A 22214-nucleotide genomic window follows, 5' to 3' on the forward strand; every position below is an offset into this window, starting at 1 on the left:
CTGATAGGTAGTTTTTCAAGCATTGCTCCTCTTTCTCCTTCCCTCCTTTTTGAATTCCCAGTGTTTATTGTTCTCATCTTTGTGTCCATGTGTAAGAAATGGTAGTTTCTCATCTTGGCAGTGGAGAGGAGTTCATTATCTCCACCGAGTGAGATGAATAATAGGAAAAACTACTTACTATTCACACCGTTGCTTTCATTGAAACAAATGTCACCAGTCAGTTCCGATTCTCTTGTCAAAGGAAGCCTGCATGACACAGGAGAGAAAAGAAATACAAAATATACAATCTCATTTTAGTATCAGCAATAATCAAGTATTTTGCCCTTTTCTCTTTAACTGGATGGCTTTAGCTTTAGACACACTTTATAGAGCAAGTGGAATAGATTCCCAGGAAGTTGTTTCAGTAGAAACGTTTTATTTCTACCAGGGAATCAGTTCTGCTACTTTATCTGCCACCATACAGAAAGCAAATTATGGTCCCACAGATCCTCAGCTAAATGCCTAATTGCTCCATGAAATGTGTGCTGGTCCAGCCACTCAGTGCATTTCATCTTTTTTGTCACACTGACTGGTTTCAGAATGGGTATGGGATTTCAGACCAATGAAAGTCAGTTCTGAAACTTGTGTTGAAAATGTGGTAGAAGGTCTCTTTCCACTGTACTTGCAATGATGAAGATGGAGACCTAGAGCTGCTGGAAGCCAACATGGGAAATCAAGACTGCAGTTTTGAGCGAGAGGTATCTAGCTTTGATGTTATTTGGACCCCCAGATTTAACTATGATTGAACTTTTCAGTTGTGTGAACTATACATACCCTTCTCTGCTTAGGCTAGTTTTTCGTTTTTTTCTTAAGCCATTGGGTCTGCTGTTTTTCTTATTAAAAAAATCCTCACCAATATAGAAAACAGGGCAGGTATCATAATTTTCACTTCATAGAGTATGAAATAGAAGCTCAGAGAGAGGTCAGGGTGGGAAAATTCAAGACTCCTATTCAAGGGCTCCCTCCATTCCATTCTACTGCCTAACTCATTCAGTAATTCATTACAGTAACTCATTACAGGAAAGAGTTGACACACTAATTGCTAACTTTACTGACTTTAAACATTTCCCCTTTGGAGACAATGAAGTTTTCTTCCACAAGGCTACCAAGGGAGAGAATCTATATTATTCTAGCAAGGTAAAGATTATTCACACACATATGCACACATACATACTCTATAAAAGGCCACGGTAGGTGCTTTAGATTTGGGCAGAAGATCTCCCTATAGGGTCTGTCCAAGATGCAGCCTGGTTCTTGTTGAAGCCCTCACTCTCCAGGTGACAGCTGAACTAAGTCAATGGACAGCCTCGGCCTCCTCAGTCTTGTCCTCCTGATTTTGGTCATCTGCATGCCAGCTCTCTGGTGGCCTGTGACTAATCACAAACAAACTCTCAACCCAGCTGACTGACCTGCCTAGGGCCCAGTTCATTCTCAGTGAGTCACTAAACAGAAGTCACAAAGAGAAAGTCCACAGCCCAAATCCTGCTCCTTGAAGGGTTTTGACACAGACACACAAACACACACAATTATTTGAACTACATTCACACATCAAAAATTTTTACTTAAAAAGGTTAGATTTCAAGATTCACATAAAAAAATTCCAAAAGGCTGTCAACATTATTTGCATTCCCACACAATGACGCAAGCTGAATCTGAGTGGTGTCTACAGGGTTCAGGCAGCGCACATTTACTTCATTCACTGTATTTCCTCATCTGTCCTCCTTTACTCAGTTCTGCCACATACCTGGCTGTGTTTTCAACCCCTGCCCTAACCTTTCTACAACCTGTTATTGGTGGCTAAGCCAACTGAGATGCCACCTTGCCCTCCAGTGGCCATGTCTGGAAGCAGCCTGGATCCAGCCAGGTTTCCATCTTGGCCTCCAGTTCTTCCATAAATAAAATGGCACTGCTGTGTGACTTTTTAATTTTCTCTTATCCTTGTTAAACCTTCCAAGTCCTCTGTAGAAAATAGGAATTATTTATTTAAATCAGGAAAATAAGTTAATAAATGCTCTTGTGAAAATAAAGCTTCCCTGTGTCCTGCGTGGGGGGGCAGGAATTTGGGGAGGCTGTATGGTGGAATCAGCTAGGCACTGGAGGAGGTGTCAGAAGATTGGGACACTCTGTGATCTTTTATACTTTTATTTCTGTCTCTTGACCTTGGTTTTCCTGTCTATCAAATAAGGAAGCCATGTGTGCTAGATCAGAAGTTATAAACTGGTGGCCCCATAGGCAATATCCAGCTAATAGATGGTATTATTCCCCCTTATTAATTAGATGCCAACAGCTAAAAAGAATGTTTCAATTAACAATCCAGATTACAGACTTCTTGGAACTGTCTAGTAACAATCACCAATGGTCCAGTGATGGTTAGATGGGGTAAAGTTTTGCCCCAGTCCTCATCTACTTCCTAGAGGTCATACATTCACCTTCACCACCTGTTTTATTTGTTACGTTCCTCTTGCCATTATAGGCATTTGCTCTTCCTACTCTCCAGTGAGATGACCTCTAGAAACCCTTTAGCCCTCATTCTGTGAGTGGAGGCTGGTGCTCTGAGGGTTAGAGACAGACAGTCTGGAGAAGAGGAAAAAGTTCTGAGCAAAAAGCTCACCCTGGGACATTCCAGTAAACCTTAATGAATTGCTCCTCCTCCCCACTTGGCCAACAGTTGAAACAGCGAGACACCCAGGCCTTTGTGAAGGTCCCACTACATGGTTAAACCTAAAAAGGCAACAGCGGGTTTTGAAAGTAGAAATATTCTTCCGTTGGGGTTGCTAGCTGAGTCTCTAAGTAATTTGCAATTCAAGTGTCTCTTTGTTTTGTATGAAAATTTGCTGCTATCTGGAAAGTGGGGAAGAGCTAAATTGCATCCTGCTGGTTTTACTTTGGCTGTATCAAAAAAGAAACTGTTAATCTGGTTCCATAATTAACTTTCCTGTTCTAAAAAGGCCCTGGGAGAGAGTCCAGAGGGTGGCTGTCAACTCCCTGCCTATCTTCTCAATAACTCCTTTCAATAGAATGCCTGAAAGGAGAATGATTCCAGGTGGGGATTGGTCTTGATTTTCTAATTTTCTTCTCCTTTATCACCATCCAACCACTATTTAGTGAATAGCTACAGTGGGTAAGGCACTGTGCTGACTAGTTGTGTGCCTAAAGATAAATAAATCCCTGTGGAGCTGCCAGAGAACATAAGTAAGTTAACTTTCCATCCATCCGCCATCTATCCATCCACTCATTCATCCAAAATGAATGAGCAGATGAATATAGAAACAGCTAGGTTTCTATATTATGCCAGACACTGTGCTAGGCATCGGTATGTGATACATACAAAGATGACTTAATCAACATTCAAGAATTCTAAAGTGAAGAGATGAATTCTGACTAGGGCCTCAATAGTTGGCTTCATGGAGAAGATAGCATTTACATTTACTTTGGCCCCTTTATATTTATGTGAATGCATACATGAGCGCACACACCCTCATGTACATGCACCCACACATGTGGTTGAAATGCTGGCGAGACAGGCCAATTGATTCAAGTAGAGGCATGTAGGCTGGGAATTCAGTTTGACCATCACTGGGAGACCCCTTTAGCAGTAGAAGTGGGTTTGAACTAACACTAAGTGCTAACAAATTTGAGTACAGCCATGCAACATTTAATAACAGGGATATGTTCTAAGAAATGCATCATTAGGTGATTTTTTTATTGTGTAAACACCATAGAGTGAACTTACACAAACCCAGATGGTAAAGCCTACTCTACGCCTAGGCTGTATGGTGTAACCTACTGTTACTAGGCTACAAACCTGTACAGCATGTTACTTTACTAAATACTGTAGGCCATTGTAACAAAATAGTAAGTATTTGTGTATCTAAACATAGAAAAGTTACAATAAAAACATAGATAAGGTACAATAAAAATATGGTGGTAAAATCTTATGGGACCACTATTGTATCTGTGGTCTGCTGTTGACTGAAATGTCATTTTGTGGTACATGACTGTACTGCTAGGCACTGTGCTAAGCACTTTGCATCTACTATCTTAATGAAATTTCACAATGCCAAGAGTAATTATTGGCTACAGATTACAGACAGGAAACAGACTCAAGGAAGTTCCCAGGGAACACACAGGCAGAATAGATAGTGGAGATGAGACCTAGGTCCATGTCTGATTTTAAAGCACAAGGTTTAACTTCTAGGCAATATAGCCCGGCAGGGGGTTGGGGATGGGGAACCAAAGGAGGACTTAGGTACCTGTGAACCAATCAAGTTGTCACTCAATCAACAATGTATTCATGTAGTCATGCAAATACTGTATATGTTTGCTGAGTACTCTGAAGATTGGGTGTAAAGAAAACAAAATAGGCAAATTCCTTATCCTCTTCGAGCTTCTCTCCCAGGGACCTAACACTGAAGCGCTTCCCTCCTCTAAAGTGCACAAAGGAGAAAGTACAATGAAGCCAGAGTTAATCTCCAAGTTGATCCCCCAGAGGACTACTCATTGGCTGACCTTTGCCTAGTTCCACCCAGATAATTTGGATGGTACCCTGTCGCCTTATTTTCTTTAAAGGACATTTATCTTTTCTCTTCTCTCTGAAATTATTGCCTTGGGTATGATACATCTATTTTCCAATCCTATCCTCAATTGAAACTTGAAAAAAATCTCTAAAGAAGTTGCTCTTTGCAACCCACTCAACAAACCTAAGTAATTTTTCAGTGTTGCTTAGGCTATTTTAGGTCTGGCTTTGAGGAAAGTTAGAGAGAAACCCTCGTCTTAACCCTGGTTCCCAGTTCACATCTGCCTGAGAAAACTACTCCCAGAAGTCACTAAATTCTGCCTTAAACCTAACCCCTGAAACATCTATTATGTGTCTTTTATGAGTTGGTGCATAACTCCCAAGATATATGAGGAATCACTCAAAGACACTGCTTTATTCCTGAGAATTAGAACTGGGTAGGAGTCCTGACTGTCAGGGCTATATATAAATATCAAGGAGAAATTACCCTTTGTGTTATTGCACCTGTAAATGAGGAGGACAGTTGAAACAAGATCATAAGTTGACAAAAGGATGAGGTTGCCGAGGGAACCTTGTATTCTCTGGCAGAATAATGGCTCCCTGAAGATGCCCATGTCCTAATCCCCAGACCTGGGGAATATGTTACATCACATGGCAGAGGGAACTTTGCAAGTGGAATTAAGGTTACAGAATTTAAGATTCGGAGATGATGCTGGATCACCTGGGTTGGCCCAGTGTAATCACATGAGTCCTTTAAGGTGAAAGAGGCAGGCAGAAGCGCTGATGAGTTACACGATGATGAAAGTAGCAGTAGGAGAGATCTAAAGTGAGAGAGACTGGACCCACTGTTGTTGGTTTGAAGATGGAGGAATGGGGTCATGAGCCAAGGAACCTGGGCAGCATCTAAAAGCTGGGAATAGACCTCAGGTGAAAGCAAGCAAGGAAATATGGGACTGCAGTCCTACAACTGCAAGGAACAAAATTCAGCCAACAACTTAAATAAGAATCCAAAATTTCCCCTAGCACCTCTAGAAGAGAGCACAACTTTGCCAATATCTTGATTTTAGTCTAGTGGGACCCATGCTGGACTTCCGACTTACAGTACTGTAAGATAAATATAGTTGTGTTGTTTTAAGCTTCTAAGTTTGTGGTAATATGTTAGGGCAGCAATAGGAAATTAATATGCTGACTGTTGATTGAACCTCTATCCATCGGTAAGTGTGATCTAGGAGCAAGTGCGGCTTGAAACCTGCCTGTGCTCAGTAGGAATTGGTGTCATTAAACATGGCAGAAAACCCAAAATGACAGTGACTTAAACACCTAAAGTCATCTTTTTTGCTTCAAACAAGTCTGGAGATAGGCAGTCCAGGGCCTTCCACCATGGTGGTTCTATGGTGTCACCAGGAAAGAAGGATGATTCTGACTTTCTGCTGTCACTTCCTGGGTTAGTGCTTATTCTTCTGATCCAAAATGGCTATCAGAGCTCTAGCCATCACACCTCAATTACAGGCAGCAGGATGAAGAAAGTGCAAAGGAAGCTGTTGCCTTAGGAATGCATCTCAGTAGCTGTTTATGATACTAGCACTTCTACCTCATTGGCCAAAACTTGTTCACGGGATCACATATAGCTCTATAGAAGGCTAAGGAGGACAATACACTCAACTAAAAGTTAGGATTCTTATCACTAAGGAAATAAGAGCATGGACTTGGAGAGAAAACTGACAGTATCAGCCTTCGTGTGGTCATTTTTGTGGGATTACTGGATGGTTCTCAAAGGGCCACAGCTATGAAAATGACTCTAGCTGGGATGCAAGCTTTTCCCTTCCCACCAACCAAAGGCCCTTCTGTCCCTCTTTACAGTCCTTTCTCCTAACTCCAATTTCCAGTCTACCTTAGTCCTATTCAGTGTTAAGGGCCCATTTCAAATCTTACCTCCTCCAATAAGTTTTGCTAAATTCTACTCAGAGGAAATAAATCCCCCCTTCCCTAAACTTTCATAAACTGGGTTCTATGTACCCCTTGTCACACTCCATTTTATGTGGGTGTTGCTACAGTATGTGAGCATATTATTGCCTTCTGGAATGCAGGCCATCCTTTTATTCACAGTTGTATTTCCCACAATGCCTCAAACACAGCATGAACTCAATATATTCATGATATTATCAGAGAATGTGATCTTGTCCCCCAGTATCCATAGTGTCCCTTTTATTTTAGAAATAAACCCCTTTCCTGGATCTAAGTGTTATCTCGGTACATTGGTTGTGCAGCTAGAGACTTCAGAGTCAAGTCTCTTTTGTGGTTACGTGGAACCATGTGACTATGTTAGGGCCACTGGAATATGAGCAGGCATGGTATTTGCAGGTTCTGAGTCACCTCTCTGAAGACAATTCTACTTGCCAGGACTCTTCCCCCCGCCCCCCCCAACTTCTTTCCTCTTGGCAGAAAACAGTACAGCAGTCACCTTGGACCCAGAGATGGAAGCCACATGTCAAGGATGGCAGAGCCAACCAGCCAGCTTGTGACTCAGGAATATCTGCAGCGGTCTACTTGCCCTAGATTGCCTACCCACCTTTGGATGTGAGGATACACACACTCTCTCTTCTAAGCTGCTTACTTAGTCTCCAGGGTAGCAGTTTACCTGTGCCTCAATTCATCCACATGATAATGTAATTGGTCACTCTTGGCCTGTGGGTCGAAGTCTGGCTTCCTTTCTACCTGTCCTGTTCCAGGAGGGTGATGTTAACCCTAAAATGACATGACCTAAAACACTCAACTGAGCACACACATGCCATGCTCTCAAAGCAGTTCAGAGCACTTGATGGAAGTACGGGTCAGACTCTTGCGTCCTGCTTAGCCAGGAGGGCTAAGGAAACGGGTTTGTGGCTAGCATTTTATTGTTTCTGCTGGAGTCACTCTTGAAAATATTTTTAATCGGGAGTATGTTCAGACTTCTTAAATAATGTTTTGCACCAACATTTATTGCTGATTCATTCTTCTCAAACCCATCATTTTAGAAAATTGTCTTTTTGCTAAGTATTTTTTGCCATCTGAAACTTTCTCTTCAAAGTTCCATTTTTTTTTTTTTTTTTTTTTGCCATACCCTTTAGGAGCCTATTTAGACAATTCTGCTGAGCATTCATTTCCTAGCTGACTATTAACAACAAAATGCCTTGTGTCTGTATGTAGTTTTATTTTAATACGTTCCAAAGCCTTTTACAATGGAATAGCACTTAATTATCAGAGAAGCCTGGCAAGTTATGCAGCTTAAGTATTAGTATTTCCACGCTGTAGACCAACACTCTTCAACAATTGTGTGGTGTAACAGAATTTAACTATCCATTCTGAAGTATTTATATTGTAAATACAGTCATACGCTAAATAACATCTTGATCAACAACGGATTGTGTATGCGATGGTAGTCGTGTAAGGTTACAATGGAGTGAAAATTTTCTGTCACCTAGTGCTGACATCATGGCTGTCACAACATTGTATTGCAATTACTTTGTTTATAAACTTAGTGTAGCCTAAGTGTATGGTATTTATAAAGTCAACAGTAGTATACAGTAATGTTCTAGGACTTCACATTCACTCACCACTCACTCACTGACTCACTCAGAGCAATTTCTAGTCTTGTAAGCTCCATTCATGGTAAGCACCCTAATGTGTGTGTACCATTAAATTTTTTTTTCATACTATCTTTTCACTGTATTTTTTCTGTATTTAGATACACAAATACAATTGTCTTACAATTACCTACAGTATTCAATAGAGGAACATGCTGTACAGCTTGTAGCCTAGGAGCACTAGGCTGTACTATATAGCCTAGGTGTGTAGTAAACTATACCATCTAGGTTTGTGTAAGTACACTCTATGATGTTAGTACAGGATAAATTGTCTAAAAACGTATTTCTCAGAATGTTTCCCTGTCATTGACATGTGACTGTAATTTTTTTATGGTAATAAAATGTCATTCTTTTAATTTATCCCACACATGTAATTGACAGTTTTTGAGGAGCTAATATGTCCTAGGAACTGTCCTCAGCATGAGGAACACAGTAATGAATTAGACAGACAATGTCCCTGCTTGTAAGGATCAGGGGAGCAATGAATTGCCGCATTTTGAGCGGGATGGTGAATGTCTACTGCCTTGTCTGTCCTGCATCCCCTCTTTCCTCTGGGCAACTGATTTCCTGCTGCTCCAATCATGTGATTCTGATGGGGCTGCTGACCACAGAGGAAGGTAGACGATCCAGGTCCGGCTTTTCTTAGTACTGCATTCCTCTGGCCAAACTGATTGTTTCAAGTGAAGTCACTTGACTTAAACCAAAGCCAATCAAAGTCTTTTTAGGGATTTAGAATTTAGAAAACAGGAAAAGATAGAAGTTCTTTGATTTGTCATCACTGGGCTGGGATGAGATAATCCTGGAGTAAAGTGTGGTGGTACATTTTGGCACATGGAGGAAACCTTTTTGCAATAGAGGAAGCCTCACTTTTCCCACCCAGTGGTAAGTTCTGGCTACATGGGTCTTCTGACTATTCTAAAAACATCAAACTCCTTGGCCTTTTAAGGCATTTTGTTTGGAATGAAATGCCTTCTGCAGCCTCTTTGCCTAATGGATTCCTTCAAGTCTCATCTAAATTTCACAGACCTTCTCTTATTCCTCTACTTAAAGTAGTATCATTGCCAATATACTCTCTCATAGCACAATGTTTATTTCATTAATAGCAATTTCCAAATTACAAAATAGCACTATTGTTACTGTTGTTGTTTTCTCCATATTGTATTATATTCCACAAATGCAAGAAATGCATTTGTCTCATGTATTTATTGTCTCCCCAGCACTATGCACACTGCCTGGCAGAGTGCTCTTAATATTTGTTGAACAAATAAGTGAAAGAACGTGTAAAAAGATAAATGCTTCTCACTGACGTAAGGTTGGAGGTCCATGTTAAATGGAAATTATCCTTCCGCTTCAACATCGGTATGGTACATAAGCTATTTCATTTATCTTTTTACAAACCATCTTTTCAAAAAAATCCTTAATCAAAAGAAAAAGAATATCTTGAGCTGAGTCTCAAACAGGATATCTCAATTGCAAAATATCTTTCTTAAGTTTCACAGCTACCTAGACAAAAATGTCTTCCCAACATTATAGGAAATTCCCACATTATCATGCATTTGGGTAAAACCATTGAAGACTGGAGTAGAGAGAAGTCTTGACTCAGATTGGTGTCTACTGTACTCTCTTGGGTAAGTCATTTCCCATCTCTGTCCTAAGGTTTCTGTACCTGGCCCGTTTGTTTTCTAGCACTGAGACTTGCAGCAATTCACTCATCTCTGAGCTCCAGGATAGTCACAATGAATAGGGGTGAGAATAGTGGCCCCTAAAGAGATATGTCCATGTGCCCATCTTTGGAACCTATGAATTTTTTTTTTTAATTTGGGAAAAGGGTCTTTGCAGATGTGATTAACTTAGGGCTTTTGAGTTGAGAGTATCATCCTAGATTATTCAGGTGGGTCCTAAATCCAATGACAAGTGTCCTTATAAGAGAAAGGCAGAGGGAGATTTGAGATACAGTAAAAGGCAACGCACCACAAAACAGAGACTGATGTGATGTGGTCACAAGTCAGGGAATGCCAGCAGCCACCAGAAGCTAGAAGAGTCAGATAATGGAATCTCCCCTACAGCCCCTAGAGGAAGCATGGCTCTGTGAGATTTTGGACTTCTGGTCAGCAGAAGTGTAAGCGAATGCATTTCTGTTGTTTTTAGCCAACAAGTTTGTGGTAATTTATATGGCAGCCCTAGAAAATAAACACAGTCCTCACTTGTACTACAGGTGTGACTGGGGGTCAATCTGCCCCCTGAGTTCAGACCCCACGTTGAGGCCAGGTTTTACTGTCACCACATTTAGTGACCTCACCACACCAACTCTAAAAACTTTAACAATTGATGTATGTTTAGTAAAAACAGATATGGAGGACACTCTTATGTATATCATACCACAAAGCGTTCTTAAGAATTTACCATTCACATTCCATTCTCCATAGCCACAGCCATTTCTCCTTCTTTTCTCTTGTTCCTTTCCCTGAGAACTCTCTCTTCCAGCCATCCACATCTTCCTTGTCTCCATCACCCTCTCCAAGTCCCATTAGCCAATACATCAGCAAGTATTTAAAAAGGGCCCCATCTTGTCCAAGATGCTATGGAGAATTCCACTTCTATGAACATTGTGCAAACATTAATATTGATAATAGTAGTCGGAAGGGTAGTTGTAGCTGACAGTAACTGGTCGTGTGCAAGTAGCAGCCATTGTGTTAAGCACTTTCTTTGTATTATATCTCTCAACCTCCAAAAATAGTACCTTCTAAAAGAGTTCCTTCCCAGATGCATTCAGGGTACAAGGCCTGTCACATGCCTAGGACCCTAAGCGGTAGTATTGTCTTGCTACACATTTACAAGCTGGTCTTGCCCTTCCAAAGGATCTCATTCCTCCAGGCGTGCATTTGATTCTAATCAGCAAATTGCAGAGAAAATTTTCCTTTTTATATTTGTTGTACCACAACTGATTCCCTTCCCCTCTGACATCTTGTCTATTATAGACTCTTAATGGGAAATGAGGATCTTGAGAGTGGACTCCTCACACAGGTAACTCCTACCTGCACTTGGAGGACAATAAGGGAATCCAGAGGAGGGGGAGAAAGGGAGAAAGGCAGAAAAGGTGGCTCTTCCAAGCCAGCTGTCTCTTAGAGAAACAAATTGTGGCAGTCTGCCCCAGGAATATCAGGATTTTCTTTAACCTGGAGTTTAAACAGCAATCTTCTTGCGGTGGGAACTGCAGGGAAGGAGTCAGGAATCTAGAGAAAACTTCCACGTACAATCTGTCCCAGCTGCTTGGGGGCACCCAAGGGTGGGCAGCAAAAACTCCCTCTGAGTTGTCAGGGGGTTTTAGAACTCACTAATCACATCCAGCTTCAAAGCCTGTCGAGGAACCAGGGCCCAGGAACCCCTGGCTGGGAAAGGCATCCTTGGCTGCATCTTCCCCGATTGCCTTGCCTGCTACAACAGCTGGGCTCAGACATCCACTGCACGTGGCTCCACTGAGTCCAGCCCACAGATACAGCAATGGCCCTGGAGGTTACCTAAGGATGCATGCACAACGAATTACTCTCACTTTTTGCATCAGTACAGTACCAGCTCCCTTTTGCTCTGAAAACAACTTTGCAAGTTTATCCCCACCTGCGTCCCTCCACTCCTGAGGCCACGAGCTTTGCTAAATTGTTTGCCGTGAGTTGCTCCTGCAGCACTTTTCCAGTCCCTCTCTGCTTGAACTTACATCACATCTTAGAATGATTTGTATCCACCTCTGATCTTGCCTCCAGTCTAAGTACTTTGAAAGTAGGGGTTATATTTTATATATTCCATGTTCCCTAAGTGCCTAGCACTTGGCCTTTCATATAACATATACTCAAATGTTTTTGTTTTACTAAACAACTATTCATTTAGTACAGGGACTTTATAAGGTGCTGGGCGAACAAACTAGGAGGAAACAAACTAGTGGAACGGCTGGTGAGCAAACTTATGTTTTAATGAGAAAGCTAAGAAAATGCACAAGCACACACACACACACACAGAAAGACAGAGAGAAAGCATTAATATGATACTAAATGATGCTAAATACAAGAAAAGAAGCTGTGCATGGTGACACATGCCTGTAATCCCAGCTACTTGGCAGACTGAGGCAGGAGAATTGCTCAAGCTCAGGAGTTTGAGACCAGCCTGGGCAACATACCAAGACCCTGTCTTGAAAAGAAAAGAAAAAAGAAGAGAAAAGAAACAAGTGTGGAAATGGAGAAGAGATAATGAAAACAAGGAGCTTAGATAAGGTGGGTAAGGGAAGGTTTCTTTGAGGTGGCAACATTTAAACTAAGACTTGAAGGGTGAGAAGGATCCAGTCAGGCCAAGAACTAAGGTGGGGGTGGGGGAGGGGGAGGGTGCATTTCTAGACAGAGAGAACTTGGAAGTTCAAAGGGACTAAGGTGGGAAAGAGAGTCTGATATGTTCAGACAACTGAGGGGACTCCACTGTGGCTAGACTCAGCTGGTGAAAGGGTAGGAAGAGGGTATACTGGGTTGGAAAATGTCTTCCTAAAATTCAACCACCTGGAACCACCAAATGTAATCTTATTTAGAAATAGTGTCTTCACAGATGTAACTTGTTAAGATGAGGTTGTACTGGAGTAGAGTGGGCCCTAATCCAATGACTTGTGGCCTTTCAAGAAGAGAAAACAGAGATGCAGAGACAAAGACAGAGACAGACAGGGAAGAAGGCCCCATGAAGACAGAGGCAGAGGTTGGAGTTACAAGTCTACAAGCTAAGGAACACCGAGGGTTGCTGGCCATCACCAGAAGCTAAGCAGTGGCAAGAAAGGCTCCTCTCTTGGACCCTTCAGAGAGAGAATGGCCCGGCTGACTCTTTGATTTCAGACTTCTGACCTCCAGAACTGTGAGCAAATACATTTCTGTTGCTTAAAACCACAAAATGTGGTGATGTGTCATGGCAGCCCTAGGAAACGAATACATGGGGCAAGGAAAAGACTTTTTTTTTTTTTTTTTTTAAGGCAAAGTCTCACTCTGTCGCCCAGGCTGGAGTGCAATGGCATGATCTCAGCTCATTGCAACCTCTGCCTCCCGGGTTCAAGCAATTCTTGTGCCTCAGCCTCCCAAGTAGTTGTGATTGCAGGGATGTACTACCATGCCCAGCTAATTTTTGTACTTTTATTCGAGATGGGGTTTCACCATGTTAGCCAGGCTGGTCTTGAACTCCTGACCTCAGGTGATCCACCTGCCCCGGCCTCCCAAAGTGCTGGGATTACAGGCCTAAGCCACCACGCCCGGCCACGAAAAGACTGTTTCATCGTTAGTGAAATGGAAATCCATCAGAGGGTAATAGGCTGTAACAAAAGCTGATTTTTTTTTTTTCAGGTTTGTGTTTTAAAAAGGTGGCTCAAATGAGTAAAAAGAAGTCCTCAGGCTCAGAACACTTCCCCACATCTTTCCAAGGCTACAATGCCTGTGCCATTTGCAGTGTCCTCCACCATGTAACTGCCCTCTGAGCAGGGACAATGTGGCACACTGGGAGATTAGTCATCTGATTTAACCATCTCCACCATCAACCACTTGAGGTTTCAAAACATGTCCCTTCTATTTTTAAGCAAGCAGCAGTCTACTTCTGCATTATAAATTTAGTTCCCTTTTCCCCAGATACCTGGTGACGCCATGTGTTGTCCCTTGTCCTCCTCCTTCTAGCCCCCTTCAGATCTAATGGAAAACATTACATAGTTCAAAGTCACTGTTAATTAATGCTGATGTTTGCTTTGCTGACATTGGTATGAAAAGTGCTTATTTGAGGGGGAGAGACCATGTTTCTTCTAATTCTCAACACCACTTCAGTATGAACCTAAAAATCAATGGATGACTGGATTCAGATGAACAATTACAGTCTGAATTCAGCCATTCATGAACACTAGCACCTGACACTTGGGGAAAAACAGGTAACTTAGGAGGAAGAATGGCCAAATGGGGAAATAGGGTAGAAGCTAGAAGGTTCTGGAGTCCACAGCTTTCTGCAGCCTGATAGCATTTAAAGTTCTCAGCTTATTAGAGTTCTGGAGAAAATAATTTTCCTTCTTCCTTAAAATTGATGGATTCACTCATAGTTCTCATCCATTCAAGATGAAAAGTTTCCTGATTAGGAATTTGAACCTCAGTCTTTACCAGTTGTAACAAGGAATTTTGAGTTGGAGTATTCAGTGCCAGTTACTGAACCACATGTTGCATATTCTTCATATCATTTAAGAAGGAAAATGGGCACCATCGGAGTTACAAGTCTGCAAGCTAAGGAACACCGAGGGTAGCCGGCCATCACCAGAAGCTAAGCAGCAGCAAGAAAGGCTGTCATTTATTGAGTGTCATAATCTTGGCTGGTACTTCATATACATTATTTTATATAATTCTGTCATTTCAAGGTAGTAAAGTATGAACTTGGAGTCCACACCTCTGTTTAAATCCTGGTTCTGCAACTTAGTAGCTAAATAACTTTGATTAGTTGTTTAATCTCTTTAAGCCTCAGTTTCCTCATCTATAAAATGGAAATAATAAAAATGTCAATCTTATTAAAATTAAATGAAATCCTGTAATACTGTCTGGCTTATAATGATGATTACAAGAATCATAATGATAATAGTAAAATTACTATAGCATTTACTAAGTGCAAAGAGTTTACAAATGTGACCATTGAAAAGCAGAGAAGTCAGAAACTTGTCTTTTGTTAAATAGCTAAAGTGTGGTGTAGGTGGAATTTGATCCATTAACATTAGCCATTGTTAGAGTTATAATCTGGAGTTCTAACTACAATGTTTTGTACAAAGTGCATACTGAATAAATATTTGTAGATTGATAAATTATAGGCAGTATATTCTTGCCAGGGGAGAATCTTGGATCTTGTTTAATAGTCTCCACTTATATGGGATTTGGCTCCTAATATAATTGGTTTCTTTCTTCACTGGATTCCACAGAGATAGGCCATTCCCCTTCGCTTCTCAGTGTTTGCTAAGTCTGAGCAGAAAGTATTTTCTAGCTGTGATTTGGGAAGAATGACATCAGCTTAAGAAACACATTTAAAACATCCATACTTCAAGGCTGAGGTATAGGCCTACTCTTCCAGGAAGCTTTGAAATTTCCCTTTCATTTGAAGCCCTGCAGGGCCCTTCCACCCAGGTCTTTCTTTTGCTTCTTATTAAATAGGTTTGTAATGCAGAGTTTGCTGGCTCTTGGTCCCTTTGACATGCTGTAGAATCCTTGCCGCCCTTAGAATCTCCTAGAGTTATTTTCAGGAGCTCTTTGGGGAGTTTCACATACACTGATGCAACTCTGGCCTCCTCCTTGATATCTGTGGCCCAGGAATCCACTAACGATGTATTAATCCAACACTCCAGCTGCCAGGGTCCTCTGTGAACACTAATTCTCTGTCCACGAAGCTTCCAAAGACACCAACCCTACTGGGGCTAAAATGATGCTACTTTATAGAAATACTGCAGATACTGTCCCTCTCTGCAACTCATTGTTCCACTCTGTCTCATTGATCCTGCAGTGGCTTTACTTATGCTCATCTCTCACGAAGTTCTCCAGGTAAACAGCTCCATTAGCCTCTCCTTGTATCAGCTATCACCTTCAGCCTCAGACTACAGTCAGGCTGAGTGACTGGGAGATGTCTGATTTTTCCTTTGCAGCTCTTACTACAAAATGTCAATCACATATTTATTTTGTGCAAATTCGATCTAATGTCTATCTTTCCCATTAGATGGCAAACTCCATGAGGGAATGGATTGAATATGCTTTATCATTCCTATATCCAGAGTAGCACAGTCTTGAACATAGCAGTGCTTAATAAAAATGTATTGAAAGCATGACTACTTTGTTCTTCTGAACCCATACTCCCCCAAATCAGGTATCCAGGTAAAGACGACAGGAGTTCTAACTCAAATCAATGCCTAGGAAGAGCTCAACCACTCACCTGGACCTCTAGCAATATACAGGCCAACCCCAAGTTCACCAGTTAATGAGACAGAATCGAAACCTGGATTCCAAGTTCAGGCTTTGAGCTTAGTTAAAAAATGTTTACATGATCCTTTCCACATGGTTCTTCAAAACAGATTGGGAAGCTCTGGAGGTGGGAACAATGCCTTCTTCATCTTAGCATCTCCCACCTCATCTAGCATAATGCCTAGCAAAGAAGATCTTCCCAAGAAATATTTATTGGATGCAGGCAGCAAACATGATGGTCAAGATGAACGTTTGCCAGCATGGTAGATTCCCATTGATCTGCTGCAGGCTTCCAGCTGTGTCTGTAGAGGTGTTGGTTGAGACGTGGAAGGGATTTCTGCAACAACTTTTCCCTTCAGATCGCCTCTCTGGAAATGGTTCATACCAGTTCACTTTAGGTGATGAGAAACAATTTCCTGAAAATATAGATGGGCCATAAAAGCCTAACATAAGCTGAGGAAGATGACCACCTCATGACTGCCTTCTTCCACAGTAGTCAAGGGGATGGGCTAAGGGCTTCCTGATTTGTCCCAATTTGTAAAGAATTTGTAGGCTGACATTACCTGAGGAAAAAATCAAGAACACACCTAACTTAAAACCATTGCCAGTTTTCAAGCCAACTTATATCAGTGGTTCTCAACTGGAAGGAATTTTGTCCCCCAGAGGACATTTGGCAATGTCTAGAGGCATTTTTGGTTGTCACACCTGGGGAAGTCTACCGATACCTAGATTGGACAATGCCTGTTGTATTGTTAAACATCTATGGTGAATGCACAGAACATTTCCCACCCGTCATCTCCCCAACAAAACATCAGTAGGAATGAGGTGGGGAAACCCTGACTTAGACAAGTTCAAAACGTATGGTAAGGGACACTACCAAGTTCATATGGAGAGCCTGATACCTACTGCTTAAGGCACTTGAGTTCTTTTTCCTTTCTTCCAGCTTAAAGTTAGTTGCTAATGGCTTCAGCCTCCTGAATGTGGAGACTGTACATTAGGGGGCAGCTTGGTTTCAGACTTGCAACCGCTGCTGTGTCAGGATTCAGAGTATCAGAGTGTGGGTGGGGATGCTTTTGTCCGGCTTCTTCTCATCTTTCTCTTGCTGAGCTCAAGGGGGAGGAATCAGTTTCTCTTTAGTTTCACGATTCTGCATCCCCCATCCCCATTCCAGAAAAAGGCAGGAGGGCAGATAACTGGGGGACAACATAAGGTTGTCAGCTGCTTGCTCAGAAGGAAGGAGTTACTTCCAGCTGACCTCACTCTCCTGCACACGCTCCCTGGGCAGACTTTTGCTATCATGTGCTTTCTCCGTGACATGCTCCTGTTCAAAAGGCTTCTGTTGGCTCACTTGGCATGGTGGGTTTGGAACCAGCTGACCTGGGCTTGACTAGCTGTATAACTTTATAACTTGAGATCTCTAAACCTCAGTTTTTTCCTTTATGTTGAGGGAGGATGTTGTGATCAACTGTTTAGGTTGTGCTATATGGATTAAGCAACCACACCATCACTGCTGTTGACCACTACCCCAGTTAACATTGCCATGAAGATTATCACGTACCAGGAACTGTGCTAAATGCCTTACACATTATTTGATTTAAGCTTCATTGTAACCTATTTTTCAGAGGCATCAACTGAGGCATAGAAAGAGGCTACTTGGGCCGGGCACGGTGGCTCACGCCTGTAATCCCAGCACTTTGGGAGGCTGAGGAGGGCAGATCACAAGGTCAGGAGTTCAAGACCAGCTTGGCCAACATGGTGAAACCCCATCTCTACTAAAAATACAAAAATTAGCCAGGCGTGGTGGTGCATGCCTGTAATCCCGGCTACTTGGGAGCCTGAGGCAGGAGAATCATTGGAACTTGGGAGGTGGAGGTTGCAATGAGCCAAGATCATACCACTGCACTCCAGCCTGGGTGACAGAGCAAGACTCCATCTCAAAAAAATAAAATAAATAAAAAGAGGTTACTTGTTCAAGGTCACATAGCTTGTATTTGGTAGAATAATTTAAACCTGGTGGTCCAACCACTAAACTCTCCTTAATTAATACTGAGAAAGAGCTCTGGATAATGTGAGGTGCTATGCAATCTCAGAATCTTTTCCCCATGATTTGTATTTGTTATTTATTTAACTGATATTTATTGAGTGCCTCTTAGATGTCAGAGACTATGCTAGAGGAGGTCAACACAGATTTTTTTTTTTTTTCAACGTTGCCCCTCTAGGATTCATGGGGAGGCAGAAATCAAATTTCTGACTCCAGTTCCTGACTGGAACTGGAGTTACTGTGCCCTGATGTCCTCCTGTGTTCCAAAGCAGAGTCACTGCAAAAATACAAAACAAAAACAAAACTAAGTCAAATGTCCTACCCTTGCACCCATGCCTAGAGATAAGCAGATCTGTTTGGCCAAATAGCTACTTCTATAAGGGATGAGGGTTGTATGTTGTCTAGTCATCACTTCCTTAGGGAACATTTTTCATCTTTGTCAAAGTCCCCTTTTTGCAGTCTTATTGTAGTATGCACTTCTTCTCAGCAGTTGTCTGGTCTCAATTGTATACTCATATGTGTGTATGTGATAAATACATTAACTATATTGTACTGTTTTGTTCATCATTTGTTCCTCAGTGTCTACTTCTGGGGTGGAATATAGAGAGTGTTCTATAAATATCTAATAAATGAACTTGAGTTCATAATATGTGTCAGCCCCTGTGCTAGCATCTTGACATACATCATCTTACATGTGAGAATGGATGAATACTGACATTTTCCAGATGAGAAAACAGGCTTAAGAGCCCATAGTCATATAGCTGGTAAATTAGGATTCTTACCCAGGTTCATATAGATCCAAAGACCCATGTCCCTTTAGTATCAAACTAGACTGGAGTTTGAAAACTACACATTTGCAAATTTGCAATCATCTTGTAGAGAGTATGATCAGCAGTGGGGACTGTGAGCTCCAGATTCAGTCATTTTGAGTTCACATCTTGGTTCCATTACTTCACAGCTGTTGGACCGTGGGATATGTGTGCATCTTATGACTCAGTTTTCCTTATAAATAAAATAGAAATAAAAAACAGTAGTACCTCATGATGTTATCGTGAAGGCTAGTTGGATTACAGCTGTCCCTGCATATATGCAAGAGATTGGTTTCAGTAATCCCCCACCACCAAAATCCATTCATACCAAAGTCCTACTGTCAGCATTACAGAATTATGTGTACCAAAAAATGGCCTTCCAGATACACGGGTTCCCTCAAATATTGTATTTTCAATTTGTATTTGGCTGAAAGAAAGCTGTGCATACATGGACCCATGCGGCTCAAACCTGTGCTATTCAAGGGTCAACTAAATTTGTGACGTGTTTAGAATTGTGCTTGGCACATTGTATGTGTCTATATATTACATGTGTTTGCTTTTATTCTCCTTGTTGGAGAAAGAAGAGCTTTAAAGACTATATATCATTGTTTATATATCATTTTTAGGATTCTGCACATGAAGTATACTAATCTGATAAGAAATGTTGAAATTTATGTGCTGATGATTAAAGTAATTTAGCAGTAATTAATAATAATGTGTGTCTCCTGCATGGCAGCTCCTCCGTGTATCCACATTAAACAATCACTGGTATTTAACAACATCTTGTTAAATTTAATTGTCTTGTTAAATCTGAATTAAGTGTGTCTTAAAGAAGCTATTTAGATCATCACTGAGGTTTTAAGCTGTCTGCTCATTTTAGAAGTTGAACCAGAGCTGCCCAGAATGCTGTTAATTTCAGGTTTGGCACACGCATGTGGACATTTCTGGGTTACTACACTAACTGGGTCATACTCACCTGAAAGGGCCACCAAGACTAACCCACATTCTCCAGAGCCAGAAACCTGTCTCGCCGCCTGCCTGCCAGGGCCCCAGGTATAGTGAAATGTGAGGCACTTAAGAGCATTTACACAGTGTGGGCAGTGGCCCCTAGTGCCCCAGAGGTTCTTGTTATCTTGTCTGTGTTTGGCTGCTGTTTATGTGTGTGAGCAGCCGGCTCCAGATTTAGGATGGAGAGGGTATTAGTCACGGTTCTCCAGAGAAACAGAACCAATAAGATATGTATGTGTGTGCATATTTATATTTACTATATTTACTATATTTACTCCACAATGATGGAGGCCAAGAGGTCCTGCAGTCTGTCATCTGCAAGCTGGAGATGGGGAAAAGCCAGTGGTTCCAAGCCCTAAGGCCTCAGAACCAGCGGAACCAATAATGTACATCCTAGTCCAAGGGCAGGAGACCCATGGCCTAACTCAAGGAATCAGGCAGAGAGAGTGAGTTCTCCCTTCCTCCACCTTTGTGTTCTCTTTTGGTCCTCAACAGATTGTATAAGGCCCACCCACACTGGGGACAGCCATCTGCTTTACTCTGTCCACCAGTTCAAATGCTAATCTCTTCTGGAAACACTCTCACAGACACACCCAGAAATCATGTTTAACCAGATACCTGGGCACCCTGTAGTCTAGTCAAATTGATACATAAAATTAACCATCACAGAGGGATTCCATGTAAAGAGAGTTGCCAGTCAAATTACACTCCCCTGACCCAGATAAAGGTCAACTGTGTTCCTGACACAGATCAAGGTAAGCAGCCAATCAGCATAACATCTGAAAAACAAGCTAGCAGGCTGAGTTCTGGAGGGCAGACAGATCCTGCCATCTTTCCTTCATAAGAAAATACACACATAAGGTTATCCCCCAGAACCTAGGGAATAAGGTTCAGACGACAAAAATGCAAGCTGAGAGTGGGGTTTCTTTTTACTGCTGTTTGTCTTTCAGAACTTTGGCCAAGAGGTCTTGGGAAGATGATCTTTATTCTCTAAGGAAGGGGGGATAATGATGATAGGAACAACAACAATGATTAACATGGACTGAACTCTTAGCATGTGCTAGGCGTTTGACTAATATGTTTTTAATCCACTCAACAACCCTATTTACACAGGTGCTATTTTTATTCCCATTTTATAGTTGAGGTAATTGAGGGGACACAGAGTTTGAGTAACTTATTCAAGGTCACTTATCTATAAATGGCAAAGACTTGATTTTGGGAAATATGTATTCTTGACCAATATGCCATCCTGCCGTCTAGAATTCACCACTTTTGCAGATGTTTATGGCAACAGAGCACTTTGTCACCCTCCAGTTACTGTAGGGAAATTTCCTTCATGTAGGAGGTCAATAGAGTACAAATGAAATTAGCTTCATTTTCAAGAAAAGAAAAGACAAATGGGGAATAAAAAGTACAGAGATGCACAGCTCAACCCAGTAAAGAGAGAATCTAGCAATAAATTAGAACCATGGTAGAAAACGATACATATACCTGTTAAAAAGGAATGAATGGTTCTGTTCCACCAATATGAAAATTACAAGGGAGAAATCAAGGGGCAGAAATGTATCTATAGTTGCTCCTATTGTGTTGCAAAAATAAAATTTACATGTATGTTTATAAATGCGTGAACTTTGCTGGTAAGAGTGATTGTCTCTGGTAAGGGAAACTATTTGGTAAGGGACAAGGAAGGAGGGAAACCTAATTTTCACTGTAAACCATTTTTTTGGTCTTTTAAATGTTGTGCCATATGCCTAGATTACCTATTCAAAATGGACTTTTTAAGTTAGAGCTGAGAAAGAGAATGAGCTGTGCTTTGAGATGCTGAGCACACAGAGAATATTCAGACAGTGAGGATACCTTATCAGAGATGTTGTAAAGAATACTTTGATAACTCAGCACTCAACAATTGGATACTTTTTTCAAGCACATGTATAACAGATTTTATAAAGCTACAATAATTAAACACAATGTATTAACTCAAGGGTAGACAAACAGTCCAAAGAAATAGAATGGAAAATTGAGAAACTGGTGGAGGAAGGATGGACCTTCATAGTGATAAATAGCACTAGGATAACTGAACACTCTCTATATCCATATGATAAAAAGAGAACTATTTGATCATACAATATATAATATTCTAGATGAATTCTTTTTTAATGTGATAATGTTGAATTTAATCTGAATGCTGTATTCCCTAAA

General features: G+C 41.3%; 1 protein-coding gene across 3 annotated transcripts in view; it reads right to left on the reverse strand.

Annotated features, from left to right (window-relative positions):
* Nucleotides 1-22214, reverse strand: part of ATP10B (ATPase phospholipid transporting 10B (putative)) — a 274541-nt gene that overhangs the window by 209401 nt on the left and 42926 nt on the right. For 2 of the 3 annotated variants that reach the window (XM_054489516.1, XM_054489515.1), the window contains exon 2: nucleotides 1-246. The gene's annotated coding sequence lies outside the window, so the exon portion shown is untranslated. The remainder of the gene's footprint in view (nucleotides 247-22214) is intronic. The other variant, XM_054489517.1, reaches the window with a different exon arrangement.

Source organism: Pongo pygmaeus, chromosome 4, assembly GCF_028885625.2.
Source record: "Pongo pygmaeus isolate AG05252 chromosome 4, NHGRI_mPonPyg2-v2.0_pri, whole genome shotgun sequence".
NCBI classification, from domain to species: domain Eukaryota; kingdom Metazoa; phylum Chordata; class Mammalia; order Primates; family Hominidae; genus Pongo; species Pongo pygmaeus.